The 10,928-nt window shown below is 39.3% G+C and overlaps 1 protein-coding gene across 2 annotated transcripts in view; it reads left to right on the top strand.

Moving 5' to 3' along the window:
* The first annotated feature begins 7,694 nt into the window (after nt 1-7,694).
* csgalnact1a (chondroitin sulfate N-acetylgalactosaminyltransferase 1a) overlaps nt 7,695-10,928 on the top strand; it is a 39,910-nt gene continuing 36,676 nt past the window's right edge. For both annotated transcript variants that reach the window (XM_017489819.3, XM_017489818.3), the window contains exon 1: nt 7,695-7,789. The gene's annotated coding sequence lies outside the window, so the exon portion shown is untranslated. The remainder of the gene's footprint in view (nt 7,790-10,928) is intronic.

Raw genomic sequence — 10,928 nt, 5'->3', positions numbered from 1 at the left:
TGTATGTGTTGCCCTGCGATGCACAGGCATCCAACCCAGGGTGTATTCCCACTTCACACCCAGTGTTCCTGGGATATGTTCCAGACCCACCCTGACCGGGATATGAAGTTACTGAAAGTGAGTGAGTGTTATTTATTTATTTATTTATTTATTTATTTATTTATTTATTTATTTTCGCTATGTGCTTGGTCATTGTGTCCTTTAGAGGGCGCTGTGTGTCTGTTCATCTCTCTGTGCCTTTCCAAATATGTAAAATGAACTAAGATGGATTACAAAAAAAACAAAAAAACACCAAATACATTCATTCTCTTTAATTCAATTCAATTTTATTTGTATAGCGTTTTTAACAATGGATATTGTCACTAAGCAGCTGTACAGATATCCAGATATAGATTTAGATTTATCTCTAATTCGCAAGCCAGAAGCTACATTAGCAAGGAAATCTCCCTGATACAACGTGATGAAGAAACTTGAGAGGAACCAGAATCAGAAGGGAACCCATCCTCATCTGGGTGACACCAGATAGTGTGATTATAAATCATTACTCATTAATCATTACAACTGTATTCTATAGAGTCAAGCAGTGCTAAGTGTGTTAGAAAGATCATCAGTTTAAGCATCTTTTATTTCAGCAATGTTTTAGCTTTAAGTCTGTAATATCCAGGTGAAATTATTCACTATATAATGAACGAGACTTGAGCAAGTGACTTGAGATTTAAACACATTGAAAGCTACTCAAAAATCTGTACTTCATGATGTCTCAGCATATAACATTGCTTAATTAGTGTATATTATAATCTCTTAAAGTACTTTTGCCTGCGCTACAAAACTTTACCTTTCAGGATACAAACGCTTTCACTGAGATGAGACACTCAAGGGAAGATCTTTGCACCATTAGTCTGTGTCTTTCGCCTGGGAAAGTGAACATATGGAAATGTAAAACTCTTTAAAGCACATAACTGAACCACTACGGTACCTTTGAGGGTTCATTTGCTTGTCCTGGTTGTATTAAGTGACAAGCACCACTTAGATTGTGAGCTAATGTAGCTGACAAAGTAAGGAAAGATTTTATCCATCAATTTAACCTTGAGCATGTAGCAAACCTAAATCATCACACGCTCCCCTGCTGAAAAAAACCCCCCAGTAGAACCCTCATAGAATTTGCCATGGTTTTAATGGAAACTATAATGGTCCCTGTGGGTCGCTACTGGTAATTTGTTGCCTTCTGTTGGTGGCATGTTATGTCTAGTGGAAACCATTAAGGACCAATAGTGGTAATAGTTTTAATGGTTAGTTGATGGTTTGTAATAGTATTTGTAGTGGAAACCATTAGAATTTCTGTGTTATGGTCCCCCCCCCCCCCCAAGCAAGGTCTTTTCAAGTCTTAGTAATGCTGTTTGTACATAACAACAGTTTCTTAAACTTACAGATTGTATCCCTAAAAAAAAAAAAAAACTATGAAGAGCAAACTGGAACTATTTTGGGTCAGGTCTAATGTACAATTCTACCTCCAACCTGAGTCTGACATTGGTGTGGAGTGATGGTTATTGAAGATTCAAGATGGCCACTGTTAATGTTTTTACCTACTGGTTTCTTGAGCATTTTTATAGATAAAAGTGTGCCATACGGTGTCCAAACCACATAATCAAGCATGTTTGAGATTTTGAATGCCTTCACAAAGCCTTTCGAGGCAAGCATGTGATTTAGACATACAGTGTGCATGAGGCTAAACTGGAAGCTATATGGTTCCATTATTTGTTAGCAACATTAGCTTCATAGCTATATTTGAGGTAATGGTACTGTACATATGTGTAAATTCCCCAGTTATTGCTTTAAATCATTCTGAAATGAAAGGACTTCTATTTCTTGAGATAATCATTGAAATTTCCTTTAGGCATCACCACATGCTCAGATGAATGGACCTGAGTGTTCACTGTGTGGTATGAATGGGGTGTACAGAGACCTATCCCCCCTTATCCCCCCCCCGTCCTCTTCGTCTCCTCTCCTCCTCACACACAGCTGGACTTCATGAGAGTATAAAACTCTGAATCAGCCTCTGTTCAGGCAAAGGTTCTCCGCTGCACGCTGAAAAAAAAAACATGCCCTGCGTCCAAAATAGTGCGCTACAACCTATTCCCTATATATATATGGCAAAATGCATTGTGGGCTTTCTTTAACCTATTGCAATGCATTGTGGGCATTTATGAGTCCACTGGATACACTTTTATACATGGGTATAAAATGGGAAAATAGTTTAGCATGTAGTGAATTTTGAATTTTGACGTTTATTACATTTGCGTCCATTTCTTGAGTCAGAGGAGTCAGGAATAAAACACTTGGAGGTGTGCTGTAATAGGAAAATAATCAGTGATGCGGTGATGCGATGCGGGCCAACACAAAGCAGAGTTAATGTCACCCCCCTAAAGTTGATTATTTTCCAACAATGGCATATAGTGTATTAATTCCTCTTATTAATACCACATCAATTTGCCAAGAATATATATATATATTTAAATGAATCAACAACAACACGGCATACTTTTTTATCCATTTATAGATGCATTTAATGTTGTTGAGCGGCCATGAGACAAGTTAGTTCCTGTTATCATGATTATTACTCTATAGCAGCTATAAAAATTCATTACTTCACCAGATTCAGACACACACACACACACACACACACACACACACACACACACACAGCTTGTGAGGTAACTAAGAAAGCACAAAATCCTCCATCCTGAAGAATGTCCAGTGTCAGAAAACATAATTACAGCTTTACTGTACCTCTGACTGATATAAAGCGCTAACACTGGAGACTCCTTCCAAAAAACATCACCATATCAGTGATAATGTTTGTTTTTAAAAAATCTGTTTATGTGAAGCAACATCATGCAAGCCTTAGTGTAAGTTGTTACTTCAGATGAGAACGTGCATTAATATAAAACTTACAGGCGAAACTACTGTCTGAGCTGCTGTTATAGAAAACAAATCAACACCCTCTGACCTTTCTCTCTCTCGCTCTCTGTCGATGTCTGTATCTATTTGTAGTCAATGTGTATGCTTGTTTTCTCAGTGTCATTATGGAGGTGGATGTGTCAGCGTGAGGCTCTTTGTGTTTGAACATTGAAAGAGAGGGGGGGAAAAAACAACACCTGACTGACTGATGCTTTATTGCTGAATTCTCACTTCCCTGCTGGGAGCTTTTTTCACCAGCTAGCAGAAGTGTTTTTGAGGTACACAGCAAAAACCCATTGCTGAATGTTTACAAGCTTTAGTGAACATAACTGAACACGCAAAATATTGAACTCTGCATGAGTGAACACCTCTGTGGGTCACTGATACATGTTAAATTCGACCATGCATGAGTTCATTGAACAGTTCAGCTGTTAATTAATCATTGTAAGGCTTGAGTTTTGGCTTGTGTTCTCTTTCTCTCTCTCCGTTTATTCTTAGAGAGGTTGGCTTGCTAAACCGTTGAGTTAGTGATGTGCTAATTGAATTGTCCCGATTACTGTATTCATAAGGCTAGAGCAGTGGTTTTCAAAGTGGGGGCCGCGGCCCCCTTAGGGGCCGCCAGGGGGCGCCAGGGGGGCCGCAACAATTTGGTGTGCCCATCCCTCCCACTAATATGTTTTCTATTTCTCACTCTCAGACAAACACACACACACACACACACACACACACACAATCAATTCCTAATGTAATGTGATGTAAAGATGTAAGATGTAATTATTAATAAAAAAAATTCAGAAGTCTGTATTTTTAATGTGTTTTAAAGACATCTTGCAAAAGGGGGGCCTCTGTCAAGTGTTAATGCCATTTGGGGGGCCTTGCCCTGGAAAAGTTTGGGAACCCCTTTGCTAGAGTAACCTCCATGACTAAACTCGCCGCCATTCGGTTTAATAAAAATACATTTTTCTGTTTTAGTTCAAATGATTGAGTAGCACATTTCTTAAACAAATCAGTGAAATATCAATATTTTATTATACAAACTGAAAGAATCACAAACGGGCCAAAAGTGCTTTGCCACACAGCAGCCTAAAACCGGTTGCTATAGTAACCAATTAAAAAGAGAGAAGTTCGCACGCGCTGTTAGCTCAATACTGATATCACCCATTATGCTAAAAAAAAAATAATAATAAAAAAGAATGAAAGAAAACACACATTTATCCATTTTTCTCCCCATATTAACTTCCACTGTATTTCGATAACTTTAGTGGTCATTATTTTTGCTCTCAGTGGTGTTAATTTCTGGCGGTTTTCCCGAGAGAATAAGGAGGGTTTAACCGGAGAGGCGGAGTGGAGCTGTTCAGGGTTGCCAGATTGTTTACACAGAATCTCCACAAAACTATATTAATGCCTAAATGACACTGATATTTGATAATACATATAAAATATTATATTTTACGCGATATTCGACGATATGCACATATGAAACCATACAGTATTATTTATTTAAACATGTTTTACATGTCGAAAAACAAATACAATGGCTGCATATGGCAACTATTCTAAAATTTCCAGCTATTCTGTGAGGTAAATTGTGGTGTTATTAGAGAAAATGTGGGAAAACGTTGATAGACACATTGTTAAGGAATAACTGATGACAGAGAGTGTGTGAGACTTTCTTTCCATGACTGTGTCATGGCTGGAATGCTTTGGTTGACATCACCGTCTTGTTCCTCATAACAACATTATAAAACGTTAGTTTTATTATAATGATTATGAGTCTTGATTGGTCACATGTACATTACAGCGAAATTCTTTTCTTCACATACTAAAAAATAACAGCCCATCAGGAAGTTGGGGTCAGAGTGCAGGGTACAGCACCCCCGGAGCAGAGAGGGTTAAGGGCCTTACTCAAGGGCCCAACAGTGGCAGCTTGGCAGTGCTGGGACTTGAACCCCCAATATTCCGATCAGTAACACAGAGCCTTAACCGCTAAGCCACCACTGCTTGAGATATTAAGGCAACATGTTCATTTTTCAAGGCCATACATTGTTGTCGCAGCACAAATTACTATGTTGTCACAAGTCATGGCCATGAATTGTGGAACTTGAGCTCATGACTTAATATGTTGTGGTAACATCTTTCCAATACTGAAGTGAAGTGTGTGAATATTATCAATCATTTCCATCTCCACGTTTAGGTTCCTGTGTCCACGACAACAGATACAACAGTTGTTAAGCATTTTGTTGTTACTCTGTTTATTCATTTCCATACTTTACTAAAAAAAACAATCCCAGTGTCACCTCTGCGGCTTAGCAAAATTATTATGAAATTCATCATTCATAAGGCAGTTGATCCTACATTTAACGATGTGATAAAATATTCACCAAAGGGTTAAACTATTCACAAAAACACTGAAAATGGAAATAACAAATTGACCATAAATTCATATCAGCAAAATCCATCCATCCATCTATACCGCTTATCCTCTTCAGAGTCACGGGGTAACCTGGAGCCTATCCCAGGGAGCATCAGGCACAAGGCAGGTACACCCTGGACAGGGTGCCAGTCCATCACAGGGCACAATCACATACACACCCACACACCCATTCATACACTACGGACACTTTGGACACGCCAATCAGCCTACCATGCATGGGGGAAACCCCGGCAGCATGGGGAGAGCATGCAAACTCCATACATGGTGGGAATCGAACCCCCGACCCTGGAGGTGTGAGGTGAACGTGCTTACAAGCACTTAAGAGTAAGATACAAAACACTGCAAAGTATACATCAGATACTGTATCACACTCCAGAAGTTTAGCGCTCTACCTTAGCAGCCTATAAGACCTTCAGGAACTGAATCTGGTGTAGAAGAGAAACTCATTTTTAAAGGAATCTTGAGGACTTATTATTTATACATAATAGGGTTAGGGTTAGGGTTCTCTCAAGATTACAGAATGTCAGGTCGTTTCTTATTCTGTATCTTACAAAAGGTCATAATTGATTAGCAACCTGTTAGTTGAATGTGCACAGACTTTGTTTCTGTGCTGTTTTTAGATTGGGTTTAAGGTAAATCTCTTGTCTTAGAGGTGGACATATAGAAGTTATACCTAACCAATATAACACTAGAGGTTATTCAGATACGGTTGCATAAATAAATCAGAGTCTGAGTCAGATTGTTATTATTATTATTATTATTATTATTATTATTATTATTATTAAAATGTCTCTGAAGAATTTTAAAGTTCCAACTTAAACTGGATCGAGCAAGACGAAGAGTAGAACAGCAGATATAAAACAAATAAAGTAATAAAATGTTTACTTTTTTACTCTTTGCCGCTTGGCAGGTTGAGTGTTCACACTTGGCTCATAATCACTGATTTGCATTCACACTGAAGAATTCCTTCCGAACAATGGCTCATATTTGGTATTCTGTACATCTCTTTTGAGCACTCAGGCTTGCAAAATTCTAGGCACGAGGTTCATTTGTTTGCTGTATTTTATTACTTTCCTCTGGTAACAACACTCAAGTGGCGAAGAACACTGCTTTTTAGATGTGTTGCGTGTCAGTGTATAGGAAGGAATACCTACGAATGTGGAGTGGATCTCATATAAAAGAAGATTTTCAGCCATGCAGGCTAAAAAGATTTCGAGATGCTCCATGTGCAAGAGTGAAGTAATTACAGTGTTCCAGTCCTATGAATGTCTAGTTTTGTATATCAATAACCATAACAACCCCTTCCTTTGCATCACAAAGGTAGAAACAATAAGTAACGTGGCATGTTGCTTGCCATGCAGCCAGAGTGTGGACAGCTTCCACTTTTGATGCTGATCATGCCACGGTTTGGTTGAAGCGAACCCCAGACCCCCATTTTCAAGAGGACCAGTGAAGGGATCTCTGGACCACTCCCAGGCTTGAAAATAGCTCTCACACTTAATCGATTGTAACGAACTCAGGGCTGGGAGAAAAAAAAAAAAAAACGTAAGCGAAAACAACTTAAGAGTAACTGCATTTCACATTGATTGGATATCTAGTGCATTTTAATTGAATTAATATGCATTAGATATCCATATATCCGTATTAGATATCCGTAATATACGTATTACCATTTTTAAAGGTAAAACTACACTTTATGGCCAAAAGTATATGGACACCCAACCACCACACCCATATGTGGGCTTTCCCCAAGCTGCTCGCACAAAGTTGGAAGAACGCAATTGTATAGGATGTCATTGTAATGCTGTAGCATACAGGCCCAAACCTGTTCCAGCATGACAATGTCCCTGTACACAAAGGTTGGAGTGGAAGATTTCGAGTGTCCTGCACAGAGCCCTGACCTCAACCCTTCTGAACACCTTTGGGATGAACTTGAACGACGACTTCACTAATACTCTTGTGGTTGAATGAATGAACAAACCCACAAAGCCATGCTCCAAAATCTAGTGGAAAGCCTTCCCAGAAGAGTGGAGATTACTATAACAGCGAAGCGGGGATTGAAGTCTATCAGACAGCATTATCCAAAGCATTTTACATTTCTCTCTCATTAAAAAAAACAAAACAAACAACACACAGCCGAGCATTGGCAGCTTGGTGAAGTGATGTCAGGATTTGAACTAATGACCTTCCAAAGCTTAACCAATATAAAGCAGTTAATGAAGATAACTGAACAAATTAATGTATGACTCCAACTAGCAATGACAGAGGAGGATCCCTTCCAACATGGCAACCCTAATTCATCTCCTCTTTCATAGAGTGCTGAATAGACCTTCTCAGTTCCCTTGTACACTGACAGAACAGTTTCACTGCTTTTCCTCTCATCAGACACATCCCGAGGTAAGTCATCACTGATTTCTCACATATCTCTTTTTTTTTTTTACAGAATAAGGGGTTGTTACACTTAGTTTAACTGATGCAAGCTCCTTCACCTGAAGCTCCTCAAACTGAAACTGTAGCTTAGGTCAATGCATGCTTCTCAAACTTAAAGTTTAGACAAGGAAACAATTTTTTTTAAACCAGTCATGCTTCTAAAACCATAGATTATATAAGGACATGCTTCTAAAACTGCAGTTTATGTGAGATAAACCATAGACACATCAGGTGGACTATAATAGTATATATAACTGAACTCCTATATTACAGGAGATTTACATACTTTGTGGGTTTACATACTTTGTGCATAAATAAATAAAATAAAATAAAAAGCAGATTGGGAAATAGAAATTTTCCCCCAAAATTCCTTCTTTAATGGTCAAAGCCCAGCGCAACCCTTTAACACCACTAAGGCATTCCTGTGTACAATACCTTAGTAAACACAGCATACTGAAATGGACTATACTTAACTCTGTGTGTGTGTGTGTGTGTGTGTGTGTGTGTGTGTGTGTGTGTGTGTGTGTGTGTGTGTGTGTGTGTTGATCGGTATAAAGGTTTTCAGGATGCCATGGAGCATTACTGCTGCAGTCTTGGCATTTCAGAGTGAAAAGAGATAATGTCAAACACACACACACACACACACACACACACATACCCACACAGCTCAGTCTGAACGACTTTAGTACATTTCTGTATGTCATGTTTTTATACAGAAATTGAACTAATCCAGCTGTTATGACAGTTAAATTCATTTGCCCTTTTCATTTCTTTTTGCTAATTTCTCTTACACACACACACACACACACACACACACACACACACACACACACACAGCTGTTATGACAGTTAAATTCATTTACCCTTTTCATTTCTTTTTGCTAATTTCTCTTACACACACACACACACACACACACACACACACTTTTATACCCTACGCAGTGAGTGCTCTATGTTCCAGAAAGGAGATGTGTGGGATTCAGCTATACTCCCTATATCAGTGCACTAGATTAGATATAGAATACCAGCTCTTCTACATCCTTAGTATTGCACCACTGTACATTCACTCCGTACAGAATTTATTTATTATTTTATGATTGTCGCGGACAAAAAAACCTTGATTTTGCTGCGGCTTTTGTCAAAATTTGCGATGCGATTTGCTTTTTTCTGCGGAAAACTACTTGAACTGTCGAAATCGCATTTGCAGGAAATTGCTGGTAAATGAGACCTTTTAGCTGTACTCATGTTCAATGCACATGACTCGAAGAGGGCTTTGGCTGAACGCGCATCACGATGACGTCACATGACGCGTCTCGGCCCAAACCCGCGGAATATCTGCGTTCGTTTCGAAAAAGTGCGAACTCCTCCGGATGTTGCATTCTTTTATGCGATCGAGGGACTGAATACTGCGAGTGTGTGCCCAGATTCATGTTCTTGGTTGACTCTCAACATGGAACCCAATGTGGTGTTCTGCTCTTATAGCCCATCTGCCTCAAGGTTCACCGTGTTGTGCGTTCTGAGATGCTTTTCTCCTCACCACGGTTGTAAAGAGTGATAATTCGAGTTACCGTAACCTTCCTGTCAGCTCGAACCAGTCTGGACATTCTCCTCTGACCTCTCTCACCGATAGTGTACAGAGTTGAGTGGGCACAGGCTCGCCAAAACTGGGACAGTTGAAGATCGGAAAACTTCATCAGGTCTTTTATATCCAACTGGATAAGTTTTAGTGTACAGGCGTTCTTATTAAAGTGGCCGGTGCGTGAATAACTGTGTTTCATTTCATTGCATTTCAACCGTAATTGCGCATTAGCTTCGCAGCTGGGATACAAACCTCACTAGACGTTCCTGATGAGCTAACAATGCTAGAATGTTACATAACGTGAGTTTCACTACATTAGCTGAGAAAATGTAATCATGAGTATGAATCGCCATGGACTCAGATATGAATACTTAAATAAAAATAAAAAAAAGGCTATGAGACAGAGGATTAACTTTCAACACGTTCCTCAGGCAGAGTGTATGGTTTATGGTTTTCTCACATGGCGTCTCACAGAAAAAGACCTGACCCTCCTACAGATTTGTACAAAATGAACTTCACAGTGTTTTGAGACTCTCAGTTAGCAGTGTCCTGCTATAATATTACATTAGCGTCGGTTGGGAACGATGCAGCGGATGATTTCATGTGTCTCAGAGGAAACACGTTGTGGCCCTGGTGGCTGATGGAGATCCAGATATTGAAGTGGAAAATGGAAACATCTGAGAACCTCATATATCACAGCTTTGTGAAACGGTAAATAATCTGGAATTTGTTAGCTAGAAACCATCACTGAGGTGAGATTTATTGCTATAGCATTGCGCCTGACCCCTAAGTCTTAACAACATGCATACTTTTATGGCGCACGGTGGTTTAGTGGTTAGCACGTTCGTCTCACATCTCCAGGATTGGGGGTTTGATTCTGCACACTCCCTGTGTGTGTGGAGTTTATATGTTCTCCCTGTGCTCTGGGGGTTTCCTCCGGGTACTCCAGTTTCCTCCCCCAGTCCAAAGACATGCATGGTAGGCTGACTGGCATGTCCAAAGTGTCCATAGTGTACAAATGGGTGTGAATGCGTATGTGATTGTGCCCTCCAATGAATTGGCACCCCATCCAGGATGTACCCCGCCTTGTGCCCGATGCTCCCTGGGATATGCTCCAGGTTCCTGGCAATCCTGAAGGATAAGCTGTATAGAAAATGGATGGATGGATGTATACTTTTAACAACATAAATATACTGCTATGGATAACTATGTGCTAAATCTAGTGGTTATTATTTACCATGTTACCATTAGCATCATGCTAGCTACCAGCTTCCATTCATTATTAGTATGTTTATTGCTATAGCTTAGCGCCTGACCCCTAACTCTTAACAATATCGCCTTTTTCTTTTCTTGTGTAAAAAAACATACAATAATAATAATTATTATTCTTAATATTATTGAGAACACATTACTTTTAACAACATAAATATATTGCTATTGCTAACTCTTCGCATCATGCTAGCTACCCAGCTTTCATTCATTATTAGCATTAGCATTAGGGGTGTATATTAATCATTTGCATCTTCT

This window comes from Ictalurus punctatus, chromosome 16 (assembly GCF_001660625.3).
Source record: "Ictalurus punctatus breed USDA103 chromosome 16, Coco_2.0, whole genome shotgun sequence".
In the NCBI taxonomy this organism is placed as follows: domain Eukaryota; kingdom Metazoa; phylum Chordata; class Actinopteri; order Siluriformes; family Ictaluridae; genus Ictalurus; species Ictalurus punctatus.
Note: the sequence above shows the minus strand (reverse complement) of the source record. Positions and strands in the feature narration are given on the sequence as shown.